Raw genomic sequence first — 15,584 nt, forward strand, 5'->3', positions numbered from 1 at the left:
GAACTCCAGCTAAATATAGAACAGCCATCTCTGAGAATGATCTGAAGAATAGTAGAAATGATTTTCCACATCTAAAGATATAAAGAGGGGGCCACAGTGAAATGAGTATGAGGGGTGTAGACATGGTCTACTTGGGACCAGACCCTTAGCATGATGACCTACTGCTGGCGGGATAACATAACTGAGGAGTTCCTCTCCAAGGAACTGGCAAGGGTCTAAGCCCCACATCAGGTTCCCCATCCCAGGGTCCTGCACCTTTAAAAGTCTGGCTTTGAAAGGCAGCAGGGCTTAAGCTCAGGAGAGCAGAGTGTTAGTCGTTCATTGTATTTGACTCTTTGCAACCCCATGGACTGTAGCCTGCCAGGCTTCTCTGTCCATGGGATTTCCCAGGCAAGAATACTGGAGTGAGGGCTTTAGGAAACCAAGACTCTACTCTTAAAGTAGATTGCACACAAGACCTCACTTGCTCCAGGAGCCAGTGCAGAGGCAGTAGTTTGAAAGGTGCTTGGATCAGACTGACTCATGATCTTGGAGAGCCTCCTGCAGAGGCAGGAAGTAGCTGGGGCTCCACCTGGGGACCAAAAAGCTAGTGGTAGTCAGCCAACAACATCCCCAACAGTTAAAAGCAGAAAGCATTTCCTCTAAGGTCAGGAATAAGACAGGATTCATTCTGCCCCAGCATTTATTGCTATTGTTTAAATATAGTACTGGAAGTCCTAGCCACACAGATAAAAAGATATAAGGCATCCAAGTGGGAAAGGAAGCTGTACACCTGTCACCATTTGCAGATGACATGATACTGCTACATATAGAAAGTCATAAAGATGCCACACACACACCCAAAAACGGAGTTAATCAAGGAATTCAGTGAAGTTGCATGGTACAAAAGTAATTACAGAAATCTGGTGCTTTTTTACACACTATTAATGTATGATCAGAAAGCAAAAATTAAGAAAACAATCCCATTTACAGTTACATCAAAAGGAATAAAAAACCTAGGAATAACCGAGGCAGTGAAGGACCTATTCTCTGAAAACTATAAGATATTGACGATGTAAAATTTCAGATAACACAAATGAATAGAAATACACACTGTGCTTAGGAAGTAGAAAACTTCAAAGTGTTAAAATGTCTAGACCACTAAAGGGGAGACCTACGGATTCAATGCAATCCTATCAAAACACCAGTGACAGTTTTCACATAACTGAAACAAAGAAACCTAGAATGTGTGTGTGCTTAGCAGTTCAGTCATGTCTGGCTCTTTTGTGACCCCATGCACCATAGCCCACCAGGCTCCTCTGTCCGTGGGATTCTCCAGGCAAGAGTCCTGGAATGGCTTGCCATTCCCTTCTCCAGAGTATCTTCCTGACCCAGGGACTGAACCCGTGTCTCTTGCATCTCCTGCATCGGCAGGCGTATTCTTTGCCACTGCACCACCTGGGAACCACGAAAAACCCTGAAGTGCCAAAGAATCTTGAGAAAGAAGAACAAGAGGACTCAAACGTTTTTCTGAGGAAGATAGTCAGGTGACCATGAAAATCACTCAATATCACGAATTATCAGGGAAGTGCAAATTGAAACCACAATGAAATGCCAAGTCACACCCATCAGAATGGTTATTATCAAAAGACAATGTTTTATATGATCAAAACAGCAAGAATTGGTGAGGATGTAGAGAAAAAGAAACCCTTGTATACCATTGGTGGAAATGTAAATTGGTGTAGCCATTATGGAAAACAGTTTGGAGGTTCCTCAAAAAATTTAAAATACAACTACTATATGTCTCTACAATTGCACCTCTAGGTATGCATCCAAAGAAGTGAAAACACTAATTAAAAAAAATATATATATGCACCCTTATAGGTATTGTGGCGTTATTCAAAATAACCAAAACACTGAAGCAACCTAAACTTCCATCGATAGGTGAATAGATAAAGCAATATTCCATATTACTCAGGCGTAAAAAAGAATGAAATCTTGCCATTTGCAATGACATGAAGAGATCTAGAAGATGTTATGAAAAACAAAGTAAGTCAGAGAAAGGCAAATACCGCATGACTTCACTTATATGTGGGATCTAAAAACCAAAACAAACAATAAATAACAACAATAAACCCCAAACCATAACAACAATAATCCCCAAACAGAAACAGACTCACAGGTAACAGCGAACAAACTGGTGGTTGCTAGAGGGGAGGGAGGTGGAGGATCGGACAGATGGTAAAAGGGGTTAAGAGATAGGGGCTTCCAGTCGTAAAATAAATCAGTGCTGGGGCTGTAGTGTACAGCACAGCGAATATAGTCAACAAAACTGCAATAACTTTGTAATGTGACAGATGGTCACTAGACTCATTGTGATTATTTCATAAAGTATATAAATGTCAAAACACTCTGGTATACTCAAAACTAATGTAATATTGTAGATCAACTGTATACTTCAATGGAAAAATACCAGCAAAAATAATTTATTATAAAAGTTTTCAAATAATCCAGTTTTTTTTTCATTTTCTAGCATTTTGATGCTAACTCTTTGTACAGTTCATCAAGAATCTTGAAACATCTCACATTAATTTAAAGGGAAACCATTTTTCTATGTCTTACATATATGCTTTTCTTTCTAGAAATTGAACTTTGTGTTTTATTTTTGTTTTAGTTTTGTTATTCAAATAAATATCATGTCAAGTAAATAATCTTCAGTAATATGTTGATAAGAATCATTCTTTCTATATTTAAAAATAAACACCTATTTCCAGTTGGAAGCAGTCTATCAAAAATGAATGCTTGCAGAGCCATGGAGTAATGCTTTTCTATATAAATAATCAAGAAAAGAAAGGATGATAAAATGGTACTAAAGCAAGACTGAGTCACCATCTCAGAAATAATTCTTTTTATTTCAATAGCAAGAATATTGAGGGGCTAAAAGCCTTGTTTTCAAAGCCTTTTTTTAAACAACTAAGGGAAAAGGAAAAGAAAACTGGAAGAAACAAAATTCTAAATTTGCTGAAAGTTTTGAGCGCATGTGCTAACTTGGGTACATTCATTTCAAGACTGCACTTTCTTTCTGGAATAAATACTTAAAACGTTCAAGTTTGTGGATTGTAAAATTCTACTTTGAACTTCTATTTGTGTTTCCTCCAGTTATTTTTAAAAGTCTCTTTACATTTTACTAGTTTTCCACATTGTAAAACATACATTTACAATTTAACCATAATAATAATAATGCAAATTTTCAGCCTCCTCCAAACAAAATTTTGCTCAGGAAATGAGTTATCGAGGGATAAAGGTGAGGATAAGGCATGAAACCTACTTGAATACTTCATGGCCCTGTCTTGGCCGGGGTCCGCAGGTACGGAGCAGGTTTCTGATTCAGTTTCCTAATTTTGTTAAGCCAGTTCCTGACGTGATATGATGAAAAAGACCGACTCATGGAATTCTTGCAACCTGTTCTTGTCTGCCATCCCAACAGTTTTTTTAGTGGTCTATATCTCTTAATAAATCTCTCTTTGGGCTTACTTGGTGGTCCAGTGGTGAAGAATCCACCTTGCAGGACACGGGTTTGACCCCTGGTCTGGGAAGACCCCATATGCTGCAGAGCAACTAGACCCGTGAGCCACACCCCTGAGTCCCTGCGCTGCAGTCCTGAAGCCCAGGCACCGGGAACCCGTGCTCTGCACCGAGAGAGCCCAGGCAGTGAGCAGCCTGCGCTCCACAGCTAGGGCAGAGCCCCTCTCACCACAGCTGGAGAGAGCTTGTGGGCGGCAGCAAAGGTCCACCACAGTCAGAACATTTTAAAAATAAATACAAAAATAAATCTCTTTTTGGTTAATATACCTGATATTCCCCTGTCATCTTCAACAGAGAAACCTGACCATACATTTTCCTTCTTTTCTTTCTCTCTCCCTTCCTGCCTTTCTCTCTTTCCTTCCTTCTTTCCCTTCTTCCCTCTGTCTTAGCTAAATTATTCTTCCCAGTAAAGACTCTATCAATATAAAGGTATTGAACACTTAAGCTGCATTTTTTTTTCAAAATGGAGATTTTGGATGTACTCCACGGCATAAATCCCAAATATCAGATCTCCTGGCAGGTCACATTGTCCCAAATAATCCTAGTTTCTCTTTTCCTCTGGGTATAACTGCAGCTTCATCTTGGGTGAAAGCATATTAGATATCCTAAATAATATTGCTATAAGTAATTCTGTAGAGAAGAAAAGCCAAAGATATCAGAAAAGTAACTGTATTTTTGATAGCAGGATGATAATTTTATGAAACTCCAGAGGCTTGACAGTTGTTTATAATCCACAGAAATGAAAGCGATGTGATAGGAAGAGATTTATCAGTTTAATCTTTCTGCATTTTGACAACATGTATATAAAGACTAAACCATTTGTAAATATGGGACAGTTTTCAGTGATGATGTCACGGTTAATAGAAGTAAAATTTCTCATATAGTTAAATGATTAATGGAACATATGTATTGGAACATTGTATTAAATGAAATATGATTATAAGAAACTGATATTGCCTTATGGCAATAAATGTGGGACTTACAGATTTTCATTATAAGCCAAGCTACCTGGCTAACCTGTAAAAAGAGTCTGAAGATATATGTCTTTGAAACATCATCAGTGCTTCAGAATCTCAAATAGGTGATTTTCTTGATAAAAGTATGAGCTTATTTATAAAACTCCTTTACACTAAGAGAAAAATATCAACTTAAAAAAACATGTAAAAATTAAAATGTGAGGGAAGATCCCCTGAATAAAGACATGACAACCCACTCCAGTATTCTTCCTGGGAAATCCCATGGACAGAGGGGCCTGGCGGGTGGCAGTCCATTTGGTTGCAAAGGAGTCAGACATGACTAAGCAACTGAAAAACTAAAATGACAACAGCAACTATTTTATAGACTTGAGTAGCTGGAGCAAGCATCATTTGTGTGGTCTGTAATGTCCTCATTTTGCAAAAAATAAAAAGCTGAAGTGGATGGTTCATGGGGCCATCTGGCGATTTAGTCCCTGAATTGGAATCAGTTGAGGATCTTGTCGGGAGAAGGCAATGGCACCCCACTCCAGTACTCTTGCCTGGAAAATCCCATGGATGGAGGAGCCTGGTAGGCTGCAGTCCATGGGGTCGCTAAGAGTTGGACACAACTGAGTGACTTCATTTTCACTTTTCACTTTCATGCATTGGAGAAGGAAATGGCAACCCACTCCAGTGTTCTTGCCTGGAGAATCCCAGGGACGGGGGAGCCTGGTGGCCTGCCGTCTATGGGGTCGCACAGAGTCAGGCACAACTGAAGCGACTTAGCAGCAGCAGTAACATCAATGCTGAGTGACTAATGCTGGGAGCTTTGGACGTTCTGTAAACTATTCAAGAAGCATCTTAGTAACATTCCTGTCACCACTGACAGGAATTGAAACACAAAGACATTCCTTTCTAGAAATTTTATATTGGATGTTTGTTATGACTTTTACTAAGTGAGCCTCCTAGTTATACATCTATAACTAGATGATTATATCAATACAGTGTATTATTTCAGGGTTTTTCCCCCCAGAAAAAGCATAATGTTTTTATTAAGTAACTGTTTGACATATTTCTGGTTTTCCCCATTTTTTGGCTCCATGCTTTAACTGCTTTTTTATTTATCAGTGATCTTGCAATATTTTTGTAGAGAATATAGAAAGTTGTCAGGTTTTTCCTAGCATGACTGATCAGGATTTGTATTATACTATTGATACCTGAGTGCATTCAGCCTGTACACACTGTCATCTTGATTATCTATAGTACTTCTGGTGGATTGCACTTCACGAGTACGGGAATTCTGATCAATTCAATATCATACATTTCTTATAAAAAAGAAAAAATCAGTACAGAGTGTTCATAATTACATGTTCAATTATCAAATGTATTCCATTTTATTGAGGTATAGTTGATTTATGATATTATATTAGTTTCAGGTGTACAACAGTGATTCAAATTTTTGTAGATCATATCCCATTTAAAGTTATTATAAAATATTGGCTATATTCCCAGTGCTGTATAAATATATAAAGTCTTTGTTGGATCCTTCTTCCTGGGCTAGCCAATGCAAAGTCTTTGAGGTAAAGAACCAGAAAGTTACATTTTTTTTTAAAGTTTTTGAGGTAAGATACTTTACTTATTCTCCTTTTTTCCGAAATGCTTCTTGAACTTGTCCCTTTCTTTTTCACTCTCATTCATTCTGCTGGTCCAGAACCTTATCCATTTTGATCTAGACTTCTTAATATGTCTCAGAATTTTCTCAGATATTAATATCCCATTCGCCAGATCCATGTGGCGGTGTATAGACCTCCCACTCAAGTCCCTCATCCACGAATTTCCAGAGCCTCAGGTGACATTCCGTCTTCACCCTTGCATTCTACGCTGCTTGCAGTATACTTTCACCTTATTGCCCAATCTCCTGACCACCCGAAGGAAACCATCTGCCTGCCCTAGTTCATGGCACTTCATCTTCTTCCTGTCCACTCAGAGTTTAGCTAGTCTTCTTAGCAACTGGTCCTAGAGTTACCTTAAAACCTTTCCCAGAAAGCTCAGTCATCCTTCAGTCCTTTTTACACTTCTGCCAGAGTGAACTTGCACCATTTTTTGTCTTCTTGATGATGCTATTTTGCACCAGTTTATACTGGTCTCTCGCAAAGAGTCGGGCACAACTGAGCGACTGAACTGAACTGAACTGGTCTCTATCAGGGGCTTCATGTGCGTAACTTTTAACTCACCAAAAAAAGAGGGAAAAAAAAATCCCTGAGAGCAAGGATTATGCCATTATGCCTAAACCTATCAGACATTTTTGAGACATACTCATTTTATTAAGAGAGTTTTAAAGTAAACTGCTCAATCAAGCAGAAGAGGCTGGCAAGATTTTTACCAAGAAATAAAAGACATCAGACCCTAATTCTACAGCAAATGGTGGGGAAAGTGTAGACAGAAGCAGGTTACAAAAAAGCTAATCAAAAAAAATGTATCATCCAAACTAAAATAACTCGGAGTAAAAAATGGTACTAAAAATACTTAAAATTATTCACTTTTTTCAATGGTCTGTCTGTAAAGTGTCTATTGAACTCTTCAGAAATAAAATTCTTTTTAAAAAATTAAAACAACATACATATATATCCCTTAATGTAGCATACCAAACCGTCTTTTTATTGATTACTGATTTATTGATTAGAAATAAATAAGCAAAATATTTGTTCTTGGTATTAAATCACATCTTAAAATCACATACTTTAGTGAATTACTTAGATATAGCTCTTGAATAAAATGCCATTGATATTTTTCTCAAATATGGTATCATTTGTATTCTTTCATAAAATTGCCTGCAGTAGTCTTCTAAATTGCGTTTTATGTTTAACAGATTTAAAATTGACACCTTCCATTGAATGTTTTCCATAGATTATATTATTTGGAATTGAGAGAACACTTTTCATATGTGCTGAGGTAAGCTCAGAGCAAATTCTGCCAAACAGAGAATATTCTCAATTTTAAAATTTTTGTGTTGATGTATATAAATATTTGAACTCAAATATTTTCACAGTAGAAAAAAATTAATAAACAGAAATCTCAGAGTCAAGGGACCACAGTGGGAGCACTCACTCCCCATGACAATAGCAGAGCCCAAGAGGGAGGAAAAAGGTTCCTCTTCTTTCCCTTCAAGGACTCAGTCAATAAAAGGCCATGGACTCTGTGTTTATGATAGCCCTCTCAACTCATTTTTCCCTTTCTAGTAAAGGATATTCTTTCCTTGTGAGACCTTGCATGTGGTTGACCGTGGTTGCAGACCCCAACCATATGGTTACAATTTTCTGCTCATTCCAAATAAATCCTTCTTTGCTGGAAAAATATCTGGCAGTCATTTTATTTCAAGTCAACAACAGATAATCACATTAGGCTCCAGTTAGAAGCCATTCTTTATTATTTTTACATGAAAAAAAATATATCACCTATGTATGTTCTCAATATGATTTTTGAATGTTTTATTAACTTTAGATGGTACAAAATTACATGCAGTGTTAATTTCGTTGCATTCCATAACATAACTTATCCAATAAAGTATTAAAACTCCAATAACATTGTGTTCCTGCTAGTCAAGATACTACAACATGAAACTATAGAATTTTACAATTAAATCTTATATACTATTTAAGTGACTTTTGTTTAATTTGCTCACTCCCTTTCTTGCTTTTATGTGGATAAATACCAGATATGGCTAAAAACCTGTCATCATGTTCGCTAGTACTGTTTTTCAATAATGGCAATGCAATAAAAACTTTTAAAAAAATGGCATTTTGAGAACCCCCATCATTGATGTTTACTAAAAATTCATATTGATTCTGAAGAAAATAAGCCCCAAATCTGAAGGACTCACAAAATGTTTATTCATAAAATAGTGTAAAGAAAAAACATCTCTGCAATGGGCAGCAAGCAAAAAGAGAAAGTGAACACTGCTATGTGGAAGTATTGCTTTATTTTCAGTGACATCTTCATCCCGTAAACTTTGTATCAATGATAAAGTTATTCCAAGTCTGGTTACAGATGTGTGTATGTGTTTTTGTGTGTGTCTGTGAATATGCATTGGGTGTGTGTGTATGATGTTTAGCAACTGCAGTTTCTATTTCAGAATTCTACAGCTTGTTTGTATGCGATTATGAATTCTGTGTATATTACAACCAATTCCAAGGATGTTTCTGCCCCAAAGATTTTTTAATTTTATAAGAACGTCATTTTTACCATAATCTCATTCTTAATAAAATTTATAATGACATTACCACTGCAAAAAACAAAAATTATATTTTCAATGTTGAACTTTTTAAGTCACTATCTGAATTAAGCATTTATAGAAATATCAGATTTCTCATATTTCAAAGAATGAAACGCCAAACCTTTACTTGAATGCCATGAAGTATATGAAAAAAAGACATATTATTATTAGTCTTAGCTTAATTTGTATTTATTTTTGTATAATTTAATGGCATTAATATAATATAATTCGTGTAATTATCTTTCTCTGCTAATAGAGTTAGTACATTAACAACAACCACTTAACTTGGAGATTAATAAAAGAAAGCTTGAAATGGAAAATAAGCAAAAACCTTTTAGTAATTAAAACGGTGTCATACTTTAGAGTTATATTTATTTTTTTTATAGAGGGATGTCAGCTTTCCTTGGTTCACACCGCTTCCCAAGGCTTTGAGAACAAGGCAAAGACAGAGCTCTTTTCCTCTTACTCCCCTCAGCTGGTGACTGCTAAAATGCCCCTCGGAAGTTACAGTTCTTTTCAGTCTTGGACAGTGAACGTTCCCATTTCATGGGAACAAACCTATACTAAAGGCATATTCTGGATCTGTACACTTTAAGTCATTAATCTTCAGGCATAGTCTTATTAAAATAACTACTGGAAGATTTCAATACTAATTTTTTTCAAGAAATAAATTTAGTTCTTACTTTTTAATTGAACACAGACATTGTTTTCTTGAGTTCATGGCTACTAGAAAGTGTTGGTTGCAAAATTAAACTGTTACCGTACAAGATACGGGGTAACGATTCTGAAACTACTTTACGCTTAAACTAGGCTTGGATAAAGAAGTGAATTTGTTTTAGATAATGAGACCTAAGATTCTCACTTTCTGAGATGTTACAAATAATCAAAATATAATGTTTTCTAGAATAAAAGTTTCTAAGTGCTAGAATAAATTATAATTCTATTGGATTTTAACCCCCAAAATCAAAACAGATATGAAAACAAAGCAAAAACAAAAAACAAAAAAAACTATGATCCTATAATCATGCAAACAAGGGATTGAAAAACTAAAAGGGGAAAAGAGAGAAAATGTTGTCAAAGCCAGTGTAAATTATTGATCCACTGTGCAGGACCATTTAGCTTACACCTCATGTTTGATGTATGTGTGTATGCAAGAGTCCTCAGCCTCCATTCCCTCCACATACTCCACATACATCTAACCTGTAATCTGCCATGTCTCCCACGTAGCCCATCAACTCAAAGTCTGACAGTTCCCTGCACCATGTGAACCTTGGGAGGAGCAACAGCACAGCTGTCTTGTGAGTCGTGTGGCTGGCCCGGATAGCAACATCAAAGACATCTCCTACTTGATTGTGGGAACCCTTCCATCATGTGTATGTACAGGCATGCCTCACATTGTTTCACTTCTCAGACACTGCATTTCTTACAAAGTGAATGTGTGTGGCAACCCTGCATCGAGCAAGTATCTATAGACACCATTTTTCAACAGCATTTGCTCACTTTGTGTCAGTTTCACATTCTTACGATTCTTCTTATATTTCAAACTCTTTCATTTATTACACCTGTCATGGTGATTTTTGATCAGGGGTCTTTGATGTTACTAGTGTAATTGTTTTGGGGAGCCACAAGCTGCACCCATATAAGATGACAAACTTAATTGATAAATGTGTGTGTTCTAACTGCTCCACCAACTGGCTGCTCCCCTGTCTCTTTCCCTTTTCTGAGACCTCCCTATTCCCTCAAACACAAGAAAGTTCAAATTAGGCCGATTAATGATCCTACAATTGCGTCTAAGTGTTCAAGTTAAAGGAAAAGTCGCATGTCTTTTACCTTAAAATGAAAGCTAGAAATAATCAAGTTTAGTGAGAAAGACATGTCAAAATCTAAGGTAGGCTGAAAACTAGGCCTCTTATACCAAATAGTTAGCCAAGTTGTGATGCAAAGTAAAAGTTCTTGAAGGAAATTTAAAGTACTACTCCAGTGACCAAACAAATAAGAAATCACAAATGATAAGAAAATAAAACAGCCTTATTATTGATATGGAGAAAGATTTCATGTCCTGGATAAAAGATCAGAGCAGCCACAATATTCCTTTAATCTGAAGCCAAATGCAGAGCAATGTCCTTGCTGTTGTTTAGTTGCTAAGTTATGTCTGACTCTTTGCGACTCCATGAACTGCAGCATACCAGGCTTCCCTGTCCTTCACCATCTCCCAGAGTTTGCTCAAACTCATGTCCATTGAGCCAGTGATGCCATCCAACCATCTCATCCTCTGCTGTTCCCTTCTTCTGCTTTCAGTCTTTCCCAGCATCAGGGTTTTTCTAAAGAGTCAGGTCTTCGCATCAGGAGACCAAAGTATTGGAGCTTCAGCATCAGTCCTTCCAATGAATATTCAGGGTTGACTTCCTTTAGGATTGACTGGTTTGATCTCCTTGCTGTCCAAGGGAGTCTCAAGAGTCTTCTCCAACACCACAGTGTGCAAGCATCAATTCAGAACAAGGCCCCAGTTCTCTTCAATTCTATGAAGGCTAAGAGAGGTGAGGAAGCTTCAGAAGAAAAGTCTGAAGCTAGCAGAGGTTGGTTCATGAGGTTTAAGGAGAGATTCCATCTCCATAGCATGACAGTGCATGAAGCAAGTGCTGTTGGAAAAGTTGTAGCAAGTTATCCAGAAGATCTAGCTAAGATAATTAAGGAATGTGGATGCACTAAAACACAGATTCTCAATACAGTTGAAGCCGTCTGAAGTTGTGACCACATTGCTCCAAAAGATGATACAGCTTGAAGTGATGAGGAGTTGCTTCTTATGGATGAGGAAAGAAAGTTGCAATGGAAGCTACTCTTGCTGCAAATGTTGTGAAGATTGTTAAATGGTAACAAAGAATTTAGAGGCATGACAAGGAACTCAGTAGGTGAAGCAATGTCAGGGTTTGAGAGGATTGACCCCAAATTAAAAGATGGGTGAAATGGTTGGTAAAATGCTATCAAACAGCTTTGCATGCTACAGAGAAGTTGTTCATGAAAGGAAAGTCAATTGAGGCAGCAAAATTCATTGTTGTCTTGCTTTAAGAAATTGTTAGTGAAACCCCAACCTTCAGCAACCACCACCCCGATCAGTCAGCCGCCACCAACATGAGCAGGACCTTCCACCAGGTTTTTAGACTGTTATAATCTATAAAATTACATATTTTTATAATCTATAAAAAAGCTTATAATTTGCTGAAGGGTCAAGTGATGGTTAGTATTTTTACCAAAAAAGTATTTTTAAATTAAGATATGTACATTGTTGTTTGGAGAAGGCAATGGCACCCCACTCCAGTACTCTTGCTTGGAAAGTCCCATGGACAGAGGAGCCTGGTAGGCTGCAGTCCATGGGGTCGCTAAGAGTCGGACACGACTGAGCGACTTCACTTTCACTTTTCACTTTCATGCATTGGAGAAGGAAATGGCAGCCCACTCCAGTGTTCTTGCCTGGAGAATCCCAGGGATGGGGGAGCCTGGTGGCCTGCCGTCTCTGGGGTCGCACAGAGTCGGACATGACTGAAGTGACTTAGCATAGCATAGCATACATTGTTGTTTAGACATAATGTTATTGCACACTTAATATACTGCAATATTGTATAAACCTAACTTTTATGTGCACTGGGAAACCAAAGAATTGTGATTCTCTTTACTGCAATATTTGCTTCATCGTGGTGGTCTGGTGCCAAGACAAACCTGCAATGCCTTTGAGGCGTGCCTTTATATCAAATCATCATGTCACATACTTTAAATGTTAACACATAACAATTTGTCAATTGTACCTCAATAAAACTGGGGGAAATCTATTAAAAGCCAGGATATTGCTAAGATAAATGAATGGAGCTTAATTTACATTTCTATCCCCGAGACAAATGGTAAGAGTTTCCATCTTGACGAGAATCCTTAGTAAATAATGATGATGCTTGCACTTGTTCAGTCATATCTGACTCTTTGGGGCCCCATGGACTGTGGCTCCTCTGTCCATGGGATTTCCCAGGCATGGCAGCATTTGCTGCTCCAGGGGGTCTTCCCCACCAAGGGGTCGAACCCACATCTCCTGCATTACAGGTAGCTTCTTTACCACTGATCCACCTGGGAAGTCCTAATAAATAAAGTATTCTCAAATAAAAAATATATCCATTTTCCCCTGTAACTGGAGACCAAAAGAAGTTTGCTGTCTCCAGCTGCTCTTGGTGGTATATGCATTATCACTGGTTGCTCTGCATGTTGTTCTTTAATGGAAGGCATAAATAGAAATATTTATGAAGAGCTTGGGGAAAAGAGAGGTGGGTTACTGAGGACTGATTTCCTGAATTAAGCTTATATTGAATGAAAACTGTTCACTGCACACATATATTACATACTGCTAGATGAAAATTATGATAGAAGCTGGATATGCACAGAGGAATGTTACCAAACTAATTCTGGCTTATTTTGATGTAATTAATAAAATTACTGCTTTGTTAAAAATTTAAAAATCTGGGGGGCAATACATATAAGCCAGCACTGCTTCAAGGAAAACAGAATTGTCTCTTAATACCTTTAGCCAGGGGCACTTTCAAATTTGCCATAAACTTTACTACATCTTCTTTTAATTCTACAAAGTGATTTTATAAATTAATTTGGGTAGAATTGACATCTTTATAATATTCTCATTCATAATCATGGTAAATTTCATTACTAATACAGGTAAGATAGGGGAAAGTAAAAGTGATGTCGCTCAGTTGTGTCTGAATCTTTGCGACCCCATGGACTGTAGCCTATCAGGCTCCTCTGTCCATGGGATTTTCCAGGCAAGAGTGCTGGAGTGGATTGCCATTTCCTTCTCCAGGGGATCTTCCTGACCCAGGAATCGAACCCAGGTCTCCCACACTGCAGGCAGACGCTTTACCGTCTGAGCCACCAGGGAAGCCCCAATACAGGTAAGATATGGGAAGGTCCCCTTAATAACTGTTAGCTGTTAATGGGCTGGTGACAGCTAGACATGGGTGAATATAGCATCAGAGAACCGATCATCAGATAAGCCCCCTGAAAGTGTGATGGAGTAAGACTAAAACTAGGCCATGACCTAATGACACAGACAAAAACAAGAGTACCATGCAAGGCATAAAGATGACCAAATATCCACTTCCCAGCTAACATGAGTGAATGTTGCTACTTTGCCAGTTAGGGAATGAAATCCGCTCTATTCCTCACACCTCTTAGATAAAGTTGTTAAGATCACCTGTAATCCTTAAGCAATTACTTTGCTTTCTCACATCATCCAGTCTAAAGCAGAATCTCGCAGCTTTCAGCCCTTCCCAAATCATCCATACCAGCCCAAATCCTATCAGAAGCTCCCTATACACACCTTCATCTTTCTGCGATGCCCCATGGTTATGGCACGCAGTTCTCCCCGCTGAGTCTAACAATCTGTAGAATTGATGACAGCTCAATTTGAAGACAGGTGTTGCTAACGGTCTTTGTCTTTTGGGCAGTGATACAGGTCTTGTATGTCCTTAAATAATAGTTTGAATTTAGGAATTGTTATGTGCTGATTTGTGATCTCTGAAAGACAAGTCTTCACTGCCAGTACCCAGAATGTGACCCTATTTGGAAATAGGTTTATTACAGATGGGATTCCATGGTGGCTCAGATGGTAAAGAATCTGCCCGCAATGCGGGCAATACAGGTTCAATCCCTGGGTCAGGAAGATCCTCTGGAGAAGGGAATGGCTGCCCACTCCAGTATTCTTGCTTGGAGAATTCCATGGACAGAGGAGCCTGGTGGGCTACAGTCCATGGGGTCACAAACACTTTGTTACAGATGTAATTAGTTAAGATGACATCATACTAGAATATAACAGGGCCCTAATCTGTTATGACTTTATAAGAATATGACCATGGACTGTGTGAAGACACAGACACAAAAGGGAAAGCGCCATGTGAAGATGGAGGCAGAGCCTGGAGTGATACATCTACAAACCAATGAGCCCCAGGGCCTCCCAGAAGCTGGAAGAGACAAGGAAGGATCCTCCCTCAGAGGGTTTAGACGATAGAATGGCCCAGCCAACATCCTGATGTTCTCTGGATCTGATGGACCTGATGGATCTGATGGGCCTGGATCTGATGGATCTCTAGTCTCCAGATCTGTGAGACAAGAAATTTCTGTTGGTTTAAGCCACTCAGCTTATGCTAGTTTGTCAAGGCCTAGGAAATGAATACAGGGTTTATACTTTTGTATAAACCTAGGTACTTTATTTTCCTAGGTACTTTATAATTTTCATTGCCATTAAAATTAGTATTATTCTCTATTATAATTTTAACTGGTTATTTTTGATTTTGTATATTTACTATATAAAAATATAAACATTCCTTTTGAATTTAATATTGATACTATTCCTAATCATCTTGCAAAATTTTATTATGTGTTCTAGTTGTTTAGAAATTATCATACATTCTCTTTGTTGATAAATGTGCTCTGTATAAATACTTATTGCTTTATATACTCTTTACCAATCCTTATGTTTTATGTATTTATTTTTCTAGGCTTGCTTTTGCTAGGAGCTTTAGTACAACAATGAATAATGATGAATGATGAGTTATAGTGAGCAACAATGTCTTATTGATGTAGACTGGGAATATTTCTTAAGTTTTACTGTATATACCTATTTTTTCTTAGTTTTCACTTGTCAATGTGTTAATTACATTGCACTATTTTCTGATATTGAATCACTTGATTTCCTGTGATAAATCTTCCTTAGGTACAAGGTGTACATTAACACTGCTAGATTT

This window comes from Bos javanicus, chromosome 17 (genome assembly GCF_032452875.1).
Source record: "Bos javanicus breed banteng chromosome 17, ARS-OSU_banteng_1.0, whole genome shotgun sequence".
Taxonomy (NCBI): Eukaryota; Metazoa; Chordata; class Mammalia; order Artiodactyla; family Bovidae; genus Bos; species Bos javanicus.